The sequence below is a fragment of the Phascolarctos cinereus genome, unplaced genomic scaffold (genome assembly GCF_003287225.1).
Source record: "Phascolarctos cinereus isolate Bilbo 61053 unplaced genomic scaffold, phaCin_HiC Scaffold_2;HRSCAF=192, whole genome shotgun sequence".
NCBI classification, from domain to species: domain Eukaryota; kingdom Metazoa; phylum Chordata; class Mammalia; order Diprotodontia; family Phascolarctidae; genus Phascolarctos; species Phascolarctos cinereus.
The window spans coordinates 279,957,556-279,973,984 of NW_027555625.1; the positions used below are offsets into that span (position 1 = coordinate 279,957,556).

The 16,429-nt window shown below is 39.1% G+C and overlaps 1 long non-coding RNA gene across 2 annotated transcripts in view; it reads left to right on the forward strand.

Annotated features, from left to right (window-relative positions):
* The window catches only part of LOC110207486 (uncharacterized), a 41,597-nt gene that overhangs the window by 13,422 nt on the left and 11,746 nt on the right, over window positions 1–16,429 (forward strand). For both annotated transcript variants that reach the window (XR_002324180.1, XR_002324181.1), the window contains exon 2: window positions 11,501–11,637. This is a non-coding gene — a long non-coding RNA (uncharacterized LOC110207486). The remainder of the gene's footprint in view (window positions 1–11,500; window positions 11,638–16,429) is intronic.

The window sequence follows — 16,429 nt, forward strand, 5'->3', positions numbered from 1 at the left end:
GGAAAAAAAAGTTAGAATGATGCAAGAAAATCATGAAAAATGAGTCAATACCTTGTTAAAAGAGACCCCAAAAATACTGAAGAAAATAACACCTTAAAAAATAGACTAAGCCAAATGACAAAAGAGGTCCAAAAAGCTAATGAAGAGAAGAATGCCTTAAAAAGCAGAATTGGCCAATTGGAAAAAGAGGTCCAAAAGCTCACTGAAGAAAATAATTTCTTAAAAATTAGGAGCAAATGGAAGCTAATGACTCCATGAGAAATCAAGAAATTATAAGACAAAACCAAAAGAATGAAAGAAAAAAAAAAGGAAGATAATATGAAAAATCTCATTGGAAATACAAGTGACCTGGAAAATAGATCCAGGAGAGATAATTGAAAATTGTTGGACTACCTGAAACCCATGATCACAAAAAGAGCCTAGACATCATCTTTCAAGAAATTATTAAGGAAAACTACCCTGATATTCTCGAAACAGAGGGTAAAATAGACATTGAAAGAATCCATCAATCACCTCCTGAAAGAAATCCCAAAAGAAAAATTCCTAGGAATATTATACCAAATTCCAGAGTTCCCAGGTCAAGGAGAAAATATTGCAAGCAGCAAGAAAGAAACAATTCAAGTATTGTGGAAACACAATCAGGATAACACAAGATTTAGCAGCTTCTACAACATATGACTGGAGGGCTTGCAATATGCTATTCCAGAGGTCATAGGAGCTAGGATTAAAACCAAAAATCACCTACCCAGCAAAACTTAGTATGATCCTTCGTATAATCAGGGGGGAAAATAGATATTCAATGAAATAGAGGACTTTCAAGTATTCTTCATGAAAAGACCAGAGCTGAATAGAAAATTTGACTTTCAAATACTTGACTAAAGAGAAGCATGAAAAGGTAAAGAGGGAAGAGAAATCATAAGGGACTTATTAAAGTTGAATATATATATATATATATATATATGTACATTTATATATATATATATACATATATATATATACAGAGAGAGAGAGAAAGAGAGAGAGAGAGAGAGAGAGAGAGAGAGAGAGAGAGAGAGAGAGAGAGCTCACAGGGTCAGTTAAATATGAAAGAATGATATCTAAAAATAAAATTAAGAAGTGAGAGAGGAATGTACTGTAAGAAGGAGAAAGGGAGAGGTGTAATGAAGTGAATTATCTCCCATAAAAGAGGCAAGCAAAAGTTTTTACAGTGGAGGGGAAGAGGGGGGAGGTGAGAAGGATTGAGTGAAGCTTACTGTCATCAGATTTGGGTTAAGGAGGGAGTAACATACACATTCAATTGGGTATGGAAATCTGCCTTACCCTGCAGGAAAATAGGGGAAATGGGAGAAGAGAGGTGGAGATGATAGAAAGGAGGGCAGATTAGGGGAGGGGGTAATCAGAAGCAAACACTTTTGAGAAGGGACAGGGTCAAAGGAGAGAATAGAATAAACAGAGGGCGAGATAGGATTGAGGGAAATACAGTCTTTCATGATATGACTATTATGGAAGTGTTTGCATGACTACACAGGCATAACCTATATCAAATTGCTTGCCTTCTCAATGAGAGTGGGTGGGGAGGGAGGAAGGGAGAGAATTTGGAACTCAAAGTTTTAAAAACAAATGCTAAAAATTGTTTTCATATGCAACTGGGAAATAAGATATACAGGCAATGGGGTATAGAAATCTATCCTCACCTGCAGGAAAATAGAAGGGGAAGGAGATAAGAGAAAGGGGTGTGATAGAAGGGAGGGAAGATTGAGGAAAGGGGTATTCAGAATGCATGCCATCTTGGGGTGGGGTTAGAGGAGAGATGGGGAGAAAATTTGGAACTCAAAATCTTGCGGAAGTGAATGGTGAAAACTAAAAGTTAATTAATAAAAACATCTGGAATTGTGTATGTGTATATGTATATGTATATGTGTATGTGTATGTGTATGTGTATGTGTATGTGTATGTGTATGTGTATGTGTATGTGTATGTGTATGTGTATATGTATATGTATATGTATATGTATATGTATATGTATATGTATATGTATATGTATATGTATATGTATATGTATATGTATATGTATATGTATATGTAAGTGGAAGTGAGCAGCCCAGACTGAGAGTTTTTGTTTCAGGACTTGATATAGCTAAAGACTTTATCCCCAAACGGGCAGACTTTTGATGATGAACCTCTCTTTTCTTAGGTAGGCTTCTCCACCATCTGAAACAGACATTGTCTGTTGCCAGGAATGCGCACAATATTTTGAGCATTTCTAGCTTCTTCAGAGAGAAACTAAAGCTTTGCTCCTCTCTTTTTTCCCTTTTCTTCCCTCCTTTCTCCTTCCATACTCTCTTATCCTCACCACTCTTTCTCCTCTCCTATTGGCACATCCTTCAAGAACCCCAAATCACCTGCATGCTATAGTGAGATATTCAAATAAGAATAGATAGACATAGATCCAGACACATAAATGTTGATATAAATTTAGATATAGGTATAGATGTATAGAGGTAGATAGATGACAGAAACAAGGAGAGAAAGAGACAGACAGATGATAGAAGTATGGCTATGGAAATAGATATAGACAGGTGGTTCAGAAATAGAAAATGTCTAGAGATGGTTATAGATATAGGCATAGATATAGATGATATAGATTTGGTTATACATATATAATTTTCATATAATTACTCAAAAGGAGAAATGAAACGTATAATCAGATAGAGTCACAGTAGCTGAAATATCATTTAGGAGATATGAAGGTCTTTAAGTAGAAACAGAATACTATTGTTAATAATAAAGACAGCAATTACAGTAATAATAGTAATGTCTTAATAATACATAATAACGAACAGTGTCCTTTATATAATTTTGTAAATTTCAAAGCACATTTATATACATTATGTACGTGATCCTGACAACAACCCTAGAAGTAGGTAGGATACTTGTTATTATCCCCATTTTACAGATGGGGAAACAGAGGCTTAAAAAAGCCCTAAGCAAACTGCCCATTCATACAGAAAGTTGACATTAGAACCAATGCTGTAAACAGGGTTTCATAATAAGATAAGATTCCAAGAAAAACTATATGGAAATGATTATTAGGCTGTATTATTTGTCTCTTGTAAAAAGAACATATTAAAACAGCTTCCTGAAGTATGAACAGATTCTAAAGCTGGGGAGGCACTTATGAATTATACTAGCAAGGAGTTCACGAAAGAATGGCATGGTTCATTGCTTAAACTTTTCTCAATTACAGGCAATTTAACTTACCCTTGCATCTATAATTAGGAGATTATTACAAACTCAATAAATAGGTTGTTGATTTCTAACCACATGCATATTTTTGAAAATACCAACCTGGAGGAAAATGATCTCCTTTTTAAACCTTAAAGGGATTATTCATCAGTCCTTTGTGCATGAAGATCTACCAGATATTACTGGGATTTCTTTATAACATCAGGAATTTTGTGAGCTTCTCTATCCCCTCTTCTGGTGCAGATTGAAACCTTCAATGCACTCTTAAGTGGTTATATTCTGGGTATTTAGGAGAGGCAGAGAGTCAGAGAGAGTCAGAGAGAGAGAGAGAGAGTAGGGATTGTGTGTGGGGGGGAGGAACAAAATCATTTTAGATATAGATGATGCCTAGAGATGGTTATGGATATAAACATAGCTATAGATGATATAAATGTAGTTATACATATATAATTTGTAAATAATTTATCAAAAGAAGAAATAAAACATATAACCAAATAGAAGGGGAAGAAATAATTCCTGGCCTCTGCTTGTATCAAAATTATTTGCAAGCATTACAGATACACAATGGCATTTGAGTTTGCTTGCATTTAATTAATAATCCCCAAAACACTGTCTGCTCTAAGTCATTGGCTGGAGTCAGATTTTATCTTTTGTGCCTAAAAGACAACACATCTTGCTTTAAGCTGTTGAGGTAGTAACGAGGTGACACAGTGGCTAAAACACTAGACCTGGAACCAGTAAGACCTGAGTTCAAATCTAGACTCACATATTTAGTAGCTGTGGGACTCTGGGCAAGTCCCCTAACCTCTCAACTTCAGTGTCATCATCTGTAAAATGGAGATAATAATAGAATCTACCTTGCAGAGTTGTTATGAGGAGCAAATGAGATAAATATGCAAATTGCAAAGTGGTTTGCAAACTTTTAAGTTCTATATAAATGTTGGTTATTATTATTGTTAGAGTTAGTTTTTATTTCCTAAAAGCACAATACCCTCTCTCTTGTCTCTGTTTGCTTTCCTATTCCTATCTCTCTTTCTCTATTTATCTCTGGCTTTGTGTCTGTCTCTCTATCTCTGTCCATCTCTATCTCTCTCTGTTTCTCTGTCTCTGTCTCAGACTCTCTACCTCTGTCTGTGTGTCTCTCTGTTTCTGACTGTCTCTCTCTGTCTCTTTGTCTATAAACTTTCGATCTAGTTGTCAAGTCTTCTCCAGTGGGCCACATGTTTGTTAGCTTCTGCTCTATGTCTGGTATCTTTATAAAGGAGGCAGGAGAGAATCTTTCCTGAAGTTTTATTGTTGTTCAGTCATTCAGTCAGGACAGACTGTTTGTGACTCCAAGATGCTAAAGTGGTTTGCCATTTCCTTCTCCAGGGGATTAAGGCAAACAGAGGTTAAGTGATTTGTCCAGGATCACATAGCTAGTGAGTGCCTGAAACCAGATTTGAACTCAGTATTCTTGACTCCAAGTCCAGAGCACTCTCCACTGAGCTATTTAGCTGTCTTTCCTGAAGTTAGTGGATAGATTAAATGATGTCTCCATCACTTCCAGGGTTCCAGTTTTGGACTATGTAATGTGATAATTTCTGGTTAGAAAATGATAGAAAAAATCCAGATTCTTGTGAAGGATTGACTAGGTGAGATCTTGGCTAAATTTCATGAATTTAGAGGGTGGTGAACCTTTATGTGGGATTTTTATTCTGTCTTCCTATGGGAAATTCAGAAGATTGAGGGACATTTACTACACAGTGAAAGATAAGAATGGTTCTTTAAGTCTCACAGCTCAGAAATTCTATGTTAGAGCCATTGGTAGATATTAGATGAACCCAGGTAAGAAGTATTTGAAGGGAAGCATGAAGACTGGGAACAAAATGGTACAGGGGACAGAGCCCTGGTTCCCATCCCTCCTCTGATGCTTACTCCCTGTGTGGCCTGGGACAAATCACTTCACCTCTCAAGGCCTCAGTTTTCTCATCTGACAAATGAGGGAGTTGGATGAGATGGTTTGCAAGATCCCCTCCAGCTCTCGTTCTATGATTCTGTGATCTCTGGGCTAGTGAATTGCTTGACTAGCAAGGTGCCATCCTCTTGTGCTGGGCTGGTACAAATGAAGCTCTATACTGGACTTTGACATTTTTAACCCTGTTTTGAACACAGGACATAGATCAGACAGCAATTCCTTATCCATGGAATAAGAAGATTGAATTATATTACCTTTTACATCCCTTTTAGCTCTGAATCTATGATCCTATAACTTAACAGTAGATTTTGGTCCGTGGGGTGGTGGTGTCTATGCATTGGCATACTCCCCACCTTCAGTGACTAATTAACTGAAGGATATCTCACCAACCCAGTCTTGGAGACAGTGGCTCCTTAGCTCAAGATATGAAAGAAGCTGGGGTAGTATGTAGTGTCAAGAGTTTCTGGTTCCAGAGTCTGTAGATGGTGAGTGTCTGTGAACCCAGTGCTGGGTGGGGAGTGGCAGAGGCATTCATACCACTTGCCAGCAATGCAAAGGGAAACTACATGGTTTGAGTGGTAGGAGTTCCTAAACCCCTGATTTGTGGAGGAATACAGTATTGAGAGACCCTGGAACCCAGCTGATAGGGTGAGTGGTTGGGAGGGGGGAAGATATAGGGGCAGTTCCCAGGTAGCATAATCCTAGAATTGGCCAATTCAATCAATAAAACCAACTCAGTAAACATTTGTTAAGTGCCTACCACATGCTGGGTACTGTATTAATCTCTGGGGATACAATTAACTAAAAGAAAGAGAGCTGTAACCCTCAATAAGCTTGCAATCTAAAGGAAGAGGAGATAACACACAAAAGGAGGCAGAAAAAGGGAGTGGATGGAACATGGGGAGGTACTTGGAACAGGGGCATCTTGTTCCATGGAGTTGAAACCAGTTCGGTCCGAGGATGCAGAGTGGAGTGGAAACAGTGGCAAAGAGAGAAGAGAATCACATTGGCTATTTATGAATCACTGTAAGTCTTAGAGCACTGGGCCTGGAGGCAGCAAAGCCTGAGTCCAAATCCCACCTCAGACACTTACTAGCTCTGTGAAACCCAAGGAAAAGTCACTTAACCTCCATTTGTCTCAGTTTCCTCATCTGTAGAATGGGGATAACAACAGTACTTGCCCCCAGGGTTGTTGTGAGGATAAAATGAGATAATAATTGCAAAGCATTTAGCACAGTGCATGGCACATAGTAGGCACTGTATAGTGAATCGGAATCAAGGCTGTCCTGTACCCAATTTATGCAATGTCACCTTGAGTACTCGTAAGGGATCTTTGAAGCTTTTTACCCACACCTAGATATTAGTTACATTTGATTTGTATTTGGAGGTTTCTCAAAGGCAACTCTGAGTGGAAATAAGCAAAAAAAAGAAATATGATTTGGGTGGGGTCCCCAAGATTGAACCTGTTCTATATAAGTCTCAAGGTGACCTACTTTACAATCAAATGAATCAAATGAAGTAACATATATACATTGTTTTGTAATTCTTAAGGCACTCTAGAAATGTGAAGTATTGTTATTGTTACAACATAATGTGAGAATATTTCATGTCACCATTTTTATGCGTTGGTGCCACCTCTTCCATTGAGTCACATCTGATTTCTCCAGCTTAATTTATTGTCTGTCTCTTAGAATGTTCCTAAAGAACTTTATCTGAAGTTCTCCATTTCACTTAAGCCATGCTACCTTGCACTACTCTGATTTATGCACACTTCCCATCTCCCTGCTAAATTATAAATTCTTTGTGTCACTTGTTATAGTCACACTCACCATCACCTTAAACATACGATGCTTAAGAAAAGTTTGTGAATTGGATCAAATTGAGTGAGCTGAATTGAACATCTAGATATTTGTTGCTGTATTATGCGTGACTGGCGATCTATGTTACACCTGTTCACTTTGGGTTCAGAGAGATGTGGGTCTAATTAACTGTTGAAGCTCCCAGGAATCAAAGCACCAACTTTGGTTATTGGTAAAGGGGAAGGTGACTCAAGAAAATCCAACCAACCCCTTAAGAAAAGTCAGTCATCTAGCCTAGTGAATGTTTCTTGATCTACTGTGTCTGGGGGCTTGTGTCAGGAAAGAATATGAATGTGTGATGTTAGCAGTGAGTGGTTCGTCTACTGTCAGGAAATGCTAAAATATTTAAGAGTAAGGTTATGGAAAGGATGCTTCATAGCTGATAGTTTTTTTTTCCTTCCATTTGATCAGAAACTGATAGTCTGACATCCATAAATGATAGAGCCTCAAAATTAAGGCATGTCTCTGAGGGGGCGAGTCATAGGATTACAGTTTTATAGCTGGAAGGAACCTTAGGGGTTATTAAATCCGACTTGAAATTATTTTTAGATAAGTAAACTGAGAGGTTAAGTTATTTGCCCCAGGTCATATAGCTAATAAATATCTGAGGCGGGATTTGAACCCAGGTCTTCTTAATTCCAAATCCAGCGCTCTATCCACGACATTAGGCTGCTTCTCTCTCATGCCCCAGAAGCTGCAATTCAACATCCCATTTTCTCTCTCCTTTCCAAACAGCCTCCGTTTCTCATGACAGATTTAATGGTGTGATTTACAGCACCAAGAGACCTTTGTCAGGGCCAGAAAAATGACAAACAATAAATATATGGAGCATTATGTTAACAGCCGCCACACAATACCTTGTCAGTTACAGCTTGATAGCGATACATTTTAATTTTGTCTTTCATAAAAATCTTGGCATGTATACCTCATTTGAACACAGGCTTGGAAGTCAAGTGTGTCATCGAAGAATGCAGTTTATCACCCTCTATATTTTCTGTCCTTTTCATTTAATGTCATTCCTATGGCAACAGACATCGCCCTGGAAATCATTTTCAAAACAGCTTATTTGTTGAAAGGGACTGGGTGAGGCTAAAATATGTGTTTGGCTGAGAAGAATGTCAGAGTGTGAATATGGCTTAGTTTCATTAATAATATTCCCCAAGAAGTTTGTGTAACCAGATATTGCACTAGAAAGAGGTGTATTGTTGAGGTTCCTCTCCATATTGAGACTTGACATCCCAGCGCCCTACCCTTCCAGCACCACACACACACACACACACACACACCCCACACTCCTTTATATCTTTCCGTATTTCATAAAGATAAAAATAGCAATAACCACCATCCCTGTCTGTTGGAGAACAGGTATCTATGTGGCTGAAAGAGAAGACAAGAACACAATTGAAGCTGCTATGTTGTTCAGGGCCCTGTATCTGTAGTGCTATGTCCAGTGTGGGGCACCATGTTTTAAGAGGGATGTTGACAATAGAACGCATAAAGAAGGAGGTAATCAGGATGGTGAAGGGGACTCAGAACTATATCATGTGAGGATATGTTTATAAAACTAGTGACAGAAGCCTTAGGAGAGGAATTTCATAATTGTCTTCAAATATTTGAAGGCTTGTCATGTGGATGGGGGGGGATCAGATTTACTCTGTGCAGTGCAGAAGGCAGAACTATACCTAATGGGAATAAGTTACAGAGAGGCAGATGGTAGCTCAAAATAGGGCAAAACTGCCTAAGAACTAGAATCATTCTATGAAGTAATGAGTTCTCTATAACTGGCAGTTTTCAAGCAGGCAACTGTTAGACTATGACTTGTTAGGGCAGTGCAGAGAGAAATTATGTTCTTCATAAAGATGTGGTAATGTATCATTCTGATTCTATCATTTCTAAAAATATATTTATAAGGTACTACTCTGTCAATATATACTCATTTAGTGTTGGTAACATGATGGGTCATATATTATTCTATCAATAATATTACACAGACTGTCATAAATGAAGAGGATGCTATAGACTGACAATGAATAGCATATTACACTTTGAGGTATTTTCTTAGTAGTGTTAATGGACTTGCATCAAATAATCCATCAATCATTAATTTTTTGTCTCCTGACTTTTCTGACCAATGAAACACATTTTCGATTTGGTTGGCTGGAATTAGGAGATAGAAGGATAGATAGACAGGTGATAAATCAATCGCTCTATCACTCTGTCACTCCACTGCTCTATCATCTATCTATCTATTTATCTATCTAATCTATTCTATATAGAGTATTATGTTAACAGCTGCCACACAATACCTTGTCAGTTACACTTTGATAGGGATACACTTATATTTTGTCTTTCATAAAAATTTTGGCATGTATATGTCATTTGAACACAGGCTTGGAAGTCAAAACCAAAATGATAATTCATTGTTATCTAATACTTTAAAATATGTGAAGCACTTTCCTCCTAAAACAAAAGTCCTGCAAAATAGGGGATGCAAATGTTGTCATCTTCATTTTACAGAAAAAGAAACTACAGCCTGGAGAGGCTCCGTAACTAGTCCAAAGTTACATAGGTTTGTAAGTTGCAGAGTATAGACTTGACCCCGGCACTCCCCACATGATGTCCAAGCCTATTTGGCTCCACTATACTGATTTTCTAAGAGCACTTCCTACCTTCCCCAGCAATGGAGCCCGTTGTGCTCCAGCCTCTGTAGGATTGGGGATTTGCTGTACCCAGTGAAATAGAGTTTGAAATAGACATACTGTTTGGTACCCTGGATAACCACTGGTTTGGAAAAACTCCCTGCACTGAAAACAAACTTGTCTAAACCCAAACAATAAATATCCAGAGTGTCACGGGGTTCCAGAAGTTCCTGGTAAACTCTGGCTGTCTGCTGAGTTTCATTTGTAGTCATCACCCTCCCAACACACTCTCCAAACTGAGTCTGTTGTCAGAAGTTCTTTTGACAAGATTGACTCCTTTTTGAAATAGAAAGCCTGCGTTTATCACTGTATCTTGGTGCTTGGAGATTTGATCTGGGAAGGAAGGTTGGAAAGTGATAGACAAAGGGAGGAAGGAAGGAAGGAAGGAAGGAAGGAAGGAAGGAAGGAAGGAAGGAAGGAAGGAAGGAAGGAAGGAAGGAAGGAAGGAAGGAAGGAAGGAAGGAAGGAAGGAAGGAAGAAAGGAAGGGAGGGAGGGAGGGAGGGAGAAAATGTGTGTGCCTGTGAGAAACAGAGACAGAGGCAGACAGAGACCTTGAATTGTTATTTTTCTTCTTTCCATGTAAGAAAGCTATTTTGCAGTTTAGAGCAGCTCCTGGATAGGCAGTCCCAATAGAAGAGGTGCCAGTCATCTGCAACCAGGTGCTGAAATCTTATAAAGTATCAGACGTGCACAAACATGGATTATAAGCCCCCATAATAGCCATTAAACCAGTTCCCAAACTTCTAAATGTTATCTTTGCAAAAACAAATTTCATCAAAGAAATGCCCAGGAGGTCTCTCTGATCGTTTCCCTTCATGAAATGCCTATAACTCACTGACTCTAGTATGATTCTAGTACTGAGGAACATGAGAAATGTATGCTTCTTTTCCCAATTAATTAGTGGCCAGGCTGCTGAAGGAATTCAGGGGAAGCAAAGGGCCCTTGCCAAAGGCAGTGGGCAGGTCATTCCTATTGAGTACATCAGCACCAAGTTTCCATTTCTCCACAGCACCTGATGAAAGGAACTTGCCTCCAAACCATATAGCACATGAATGTGGCAAACAACAGATGAAAGGAATTACAGTAATTTTCCACCATCGTCTGGACTGATGGCCGGCGTCACATTGGCTCTTCTATGGGGTACTTCTGTACAAGGAAGTTGGATAGAAGAAAAAGATAAATGGCGACACCGATGCATCATGCATCAGTCCAGTCAAGCTCGACTCTTTGGTTCTTTAACACTGTCCTATCATTATCGATCTTCTTGGAAATCCTGATGCCACCTCCCTGTCCTTGAGCCACACAACACCCACATTAAGACTCTGAAACTTCCTATGGAGAACATAGAGGTTGCAATGTTTGCCATATTAATTCAGAGCATATGGTCAAAAATATTATTTGCAATGGCTTGTGGGTTTATGATATTTAATTTAAAATAGATTTTCCTAAATAAAAAAGGGACTTTAGAGCAGACGACCATTAAAACTGTACCATTCTGTTCCTTAACATTGTTAAAAACCTAAAGTTTTCTAAGTGTTTTATACCACCTTGAATCTTGGCAGGCTTTCATCCCTTCATCAAATCTGAGGCTTGGCACATTGACCAAAAAGTAAAAGATGACACCAATGAAACAGACTGGAATTCTCTTGTGAAGAGTCGGGGATGGGGGCATGTCATCACTGTACTGTTATCATTTAAAATGTGTAACATGTTTTGAATTTCTTTCTCAAATCATAAGGTCTCAGCTTAATTCTTAATAAATCCAACACAAGATCAATGAATTGAAGTGATGGCGGTGAATGCTTTATGATGTCAACTCTCATAAAATGGGAACAGATTGTTTCCACAGCAAACATCTAGCAAATACAAGTCCAGGTACTCTCTCATTTTCCAATTCTCTACTCCTATTAGAGAACTTTGTGGAGGGAGGGCAGAGGTTTTATTTTGTTTTGCTGCTCTTCTCCTTTGAGATATAAATATTTTCTGTTATAACAAGTAGGAGACCCCCAAGCACTATGCTGATGAAATTGATGCAAATCTTTAAAAGAAATAAACACAGTACAAGAATAGGATGTGGCTCTCCTTGTATAATGTTGCATATTATTGATGTTATTTCTACCTATAACAAAAATTAGTCAGAAATGATTGTAAAATCATATCACTTTCATTCAGGCAGCTAAATGGAGCAGTAGATAGAGTGCCAGATTTGGAGTCAGGAAAACTTGAGTTTAAATCCAGCCTCAGACACTTGCTAGCCATATGACTCTGGGCAAGTCACTTAATAACTATTTGCCTCAGTTTCCTAATCTGTAAAATGGAGATAATAATAGTATTTACCTCCCAGGGTCATTGTGAGAATTAAATGAGATAATATTTGTAACACATTTAGCACAGTACCCAGCCCAAAATAGATTTATATAAATGCTGTTATTAAAAATAGTATTAGAAGGCTATGATATAAATTATATCACTCTTCTCCCTTCCATCTTAATCATAAGATTTTTTTTTAAAATAGCAGTCTGAGTTCACAATATTGCATATTTCTGGTGGAGGGGCAAGAGTTATAGGAATTAAAACTTAAAGGGAAGGAAGGAAGGAGGAAAGAAGAAGAAAGGAAAAGAAGGAAGGAGGAAAGGAAGGAAACAAATTGATATTTATTAAGTGTTTACTGTGTGCCAGGCATTGTGCTACAAAGTGCTGAGAATACAAATATAAGCAAAAAAGAAAGACAGTTCCTGCCCTCAAGGAGTTTACATTCTAATGAAGAAAGACAACATAGAAGGAAAGCTGAAGGGGGTGAGGGGAAGATGAGGAGAAAGGTACCCTGCAGAGCAAAGGCATTTTTCTGAACACCAGAAAGTCATGAAGAGGGCCAAGAAGAGAATGAAGAAAGGCTGGTTTGGACGCTTCCACAAAATAGAGGCTCCAGAAGGAACTCACCAGTGGGAGAAGGGGAACAGTTCTGTTAATGGGATATTCCAGGATGAGCTAGACACAGCGATAGTAGGCTCTTCCAGGTCAAGCAGGCCCTAGATGATGAGGGAAGTTTTGGGAAAAGCCAGCAATAAAGAAGGTGTAATTTTGAATTCCAAGCACAGGACTAGGAGAAGAATGAACTTTAGAGATCACCCACTAATTTTGAATTGAGACCTGAAGAATTGAAATTATTTGACCAAGGTCAACAGCAAGGTCAGCATTCAAAACCAGACCTTCTGACTCCATATCCAACTCTCTATTGTAGCTAGAAGGAGGAGGTGCATTGGATGGTGTTGGCTTATTAAACATAGTGAAAACATTTTGGACAAAACTGGGGCCCCAACAGTCCCAAGTTGGTACCGTGAACAGCTGATACTGTTCGGTGAACCTGATCAGAAGAGAGAGTACATACCTTGTGGTCAAGGCCGTGAGTTTGTTTTTATGATGCAATGGTAGTTGCTAATAACTTTTGTTGGAAAACCTGATACTTGAGAAATGGTTTTGTCTCAGTTAGGAGCAGAGAAGAAAGTTGAGAGCAGTTTCTGGCTTGTCAGTAATCCTTTCATATGAGTAACCAAAGAAAAATCATTCTATTTCCTGATGGTGGCTTAGAAACAAGGAAAGGCACAAAAACAGTTGTCCCAGAATGCACTCACGCCTGTAATGAGGAATGCAAAAACCATAGCAGGGTTTGCTTTTCTAGTTCAGTGACCTTTAACAACACTTGTGATCAATTTGGTTTAAAAAGTAATCATAAAGATGGAAAAAAATGAGTTTCATTACACATGAGTGCTCCAGAGTTCCAATGTTCCCAAAGGACAGACATAGCCCTAGAAACACACCTCAGTGCTATGCTTCAATCTGCATTCAAATTCCATAGTTCTTTCTTTGGATGTAGGTAGCATTTTCCATCACAAGGTCTTTGGAGATATCTTAGATCCTTGTATTGCTGGGAAGGGTTAAGTCTATCAATATTAGTCATCGCACAACGTGCGGTGTTATTGTATACAACGTTCTCTTAGTTCTGCTCACTTCACTCAGCATCAGACCGTACAAGTCTTTAGGACCCTCTGCTTTTGTTACACATAAATGTATGTGGCTTCTGGCTGGGCCACCTGAACCAAATACTGTAATTCCTTAGGCCAGGGGTGGGAACCTGCAGCTTCAAGGCCACATGTGGCCTTCCTGGTCCTCGGGTGCAGCCTTTTGACTGAGTCCAAGTTTTACAGAACAAACCCTTTTACTAAGGGGATTTGTTCTGTGAAGTTTGCATTCAGTCAAAGGGCTGCACTTGAGGACCTGGAGGGACATATGTGGCCTTGAGGCTGCAGGCTTCCCAACCCTGCCTTAGGCAGAGAACAATATTTTACAAATTAGGAAGAAAAGAGAGAGGGGTGGAAGGTTCTATGCAGTTTAACAGTTTCATCAAAGATTTGAATAAAGGCACAGATGGTATGCTTAGCAGATTTGCAGATAACACAAAACTGGGAGGGAGAGCTAAGGCACTGGATGAAAGAGTTAGTATTCAAAAAGACTTTTTTTTTCTTTGGTGAGGCAATTGGGGTGAAGTGACTTGCCCAGGGTCACACAGCTACTGAGTGTTATATGTCTGAGGCCGGATTTGAACTCAGGTCCTCCTGACTCCAGAGTTGGTCCTCTTTCCACTGCACCACCTAGCTGCCCCTTCAAAAAGATTTTAACAGGCCCAGAGCACTTTGCTGGATCTAATAAGGCAAAATGTAATGGGGACAAGTCTAAATCTTCCATTTGGATTCAAATGATCAGTTTCACAAGCACAAAATGGGAGAAGACTCTATTATAAAGAGAATTCTTATTCAGACGTGGGCAAGATTTGAAGTCAGGTCTTCCTGACTGCTAGATCAGCGTTCCACGGGATATGACAACTCACTACAAAAGTAGCAAAGTGATTCGTGCTATCCCCCAGGGGATGAAGAACTTCTCATATCTTTGTAGTATTCCTCTCTTTCCTGCTACCTCCTGAATCATTCAGGAGTTCTAGAATATTCTTCTATATCTCTGCTCTTCTCTCCATTTCACCAGAATAATATCCCTGAAGCCACAATTTATGCATATGGTAAACAATACTATTGTTTCAGTCTATGATGAATAGAGGAATACTACAAAGATATGAGAAATTCTTCATTCTCTGAGGGATGGCACAAGTCACTTTGCTACTTTGGCCCTCAATTTTCTCATCTATAAAATGAGGGAATTGGATTAGATGATTTCTAAGTTGTCTTCTAATTCTGTGTTCAATTTCCTAAATACCCTTTGAGCTTAGATGTTGTGTTCTAAAGTTTCTTTGAGCTTATACATTCCATTTTTTGTTTGTTTTTAGGTATGCTATTTTTTAAATGTTATTTTTAACTTATGGAATGAAACAAGCATTTTCATAACACTATAATTTTAAAAGATGATTGTACATAAACTGCAAATCTGCTATGCACGACTTGTTATTCCTTTCAAATACACAACAAAGTTATCATGTAATTTTTTTTCCTTTTTTTCCCTTCTCTTTCTCCTCCCACCCTGCCCTAGAGATGACATTTCATTTTTGAAGTCCTGGTTCAGTTCCCATCCTCTACCCCTCTACCCCTGTTCTGAAATCCCCTCCAGCTCTGCCATCTTGTGATTCTGTGACCCTGTGAACTGGCTGACCTAGGTGCAACAAGGGGATGGGACAAAGAAATTATAAAGTAATTCAAGCAAATAGAGAAGTGTTCTTGGGGGTAGCTGAAAGTCACCAGCTCAGCTTGTATTTTCCTAGATATTATTGAAAGCAGTAGCTTGCAACCCATATCTTTCTAATCACAATGGGATGGGTTTAGTCACTACTGCCCCATTGCAAGCTGGAGGGTCCTAGGGACAGCTATAATCATGGCAAGTTGTGAGCACTCATTATTTCTTGGTGTGAATCACTTCCTTCCTTTTATTCCTATGAGGCAACATGAAAACCTATTCTGAGGTTCACTCTGTGGATGAAATAACCCACAACAGCCTGGCCTCTCTCTCTTCCACCCTGAGACAACATTTGTCCCTGTCACTGCTCCCCCTTCCCTGTCCCTGTGACATGCTCATTAGTGCTGAGCGCACACTCTGTGTGAGGCCTGGTTCAGTGCAGATCCCATCCTCAGGGCAGAGACAGCGCAGCAGTTTTTAGGAATAAGCCCCCCAAGCCTGACTTTGGTGAGTCATACCCCAGAGCCTCCCAAAGAAGGGAAGGAGTCTGGTCACCTGTCCACCTTCTACACCTGTTGTGTAGAAGAGGAAACAGATTCACGAGGAGGCTAGGGCCCTTTGCATGACAGGGAAAGAGCCTGGGTACATGAGCAGAGAAAGTGGGGAATAATGATCATCACTCAAATTATAAGAGCTTTTAAAAGCTTACAAAGGGCTTTTGCTTATGAGATTCCTGTGAAGTAGAGGAGGCAAATCTTATTACTCCCACTTTACAGATAGGCAACTGAGGTTCAGAGAAATGACTCACTGACAGTAACATAGTTATTAAGTAGAATCCAGGGTGGGGTTAGTAGAAAGATCATTGGATTTGGCATCAAGAACTTTTCACTTACTTCCTGTGTGACCCTGGACAAGTTAATTAAGTTTTCTGGGCCTCAGGCTCTTCCTCTATAAAGCAAGGCAGTGAGACTAGCTGATGCCTAAGGTCCCT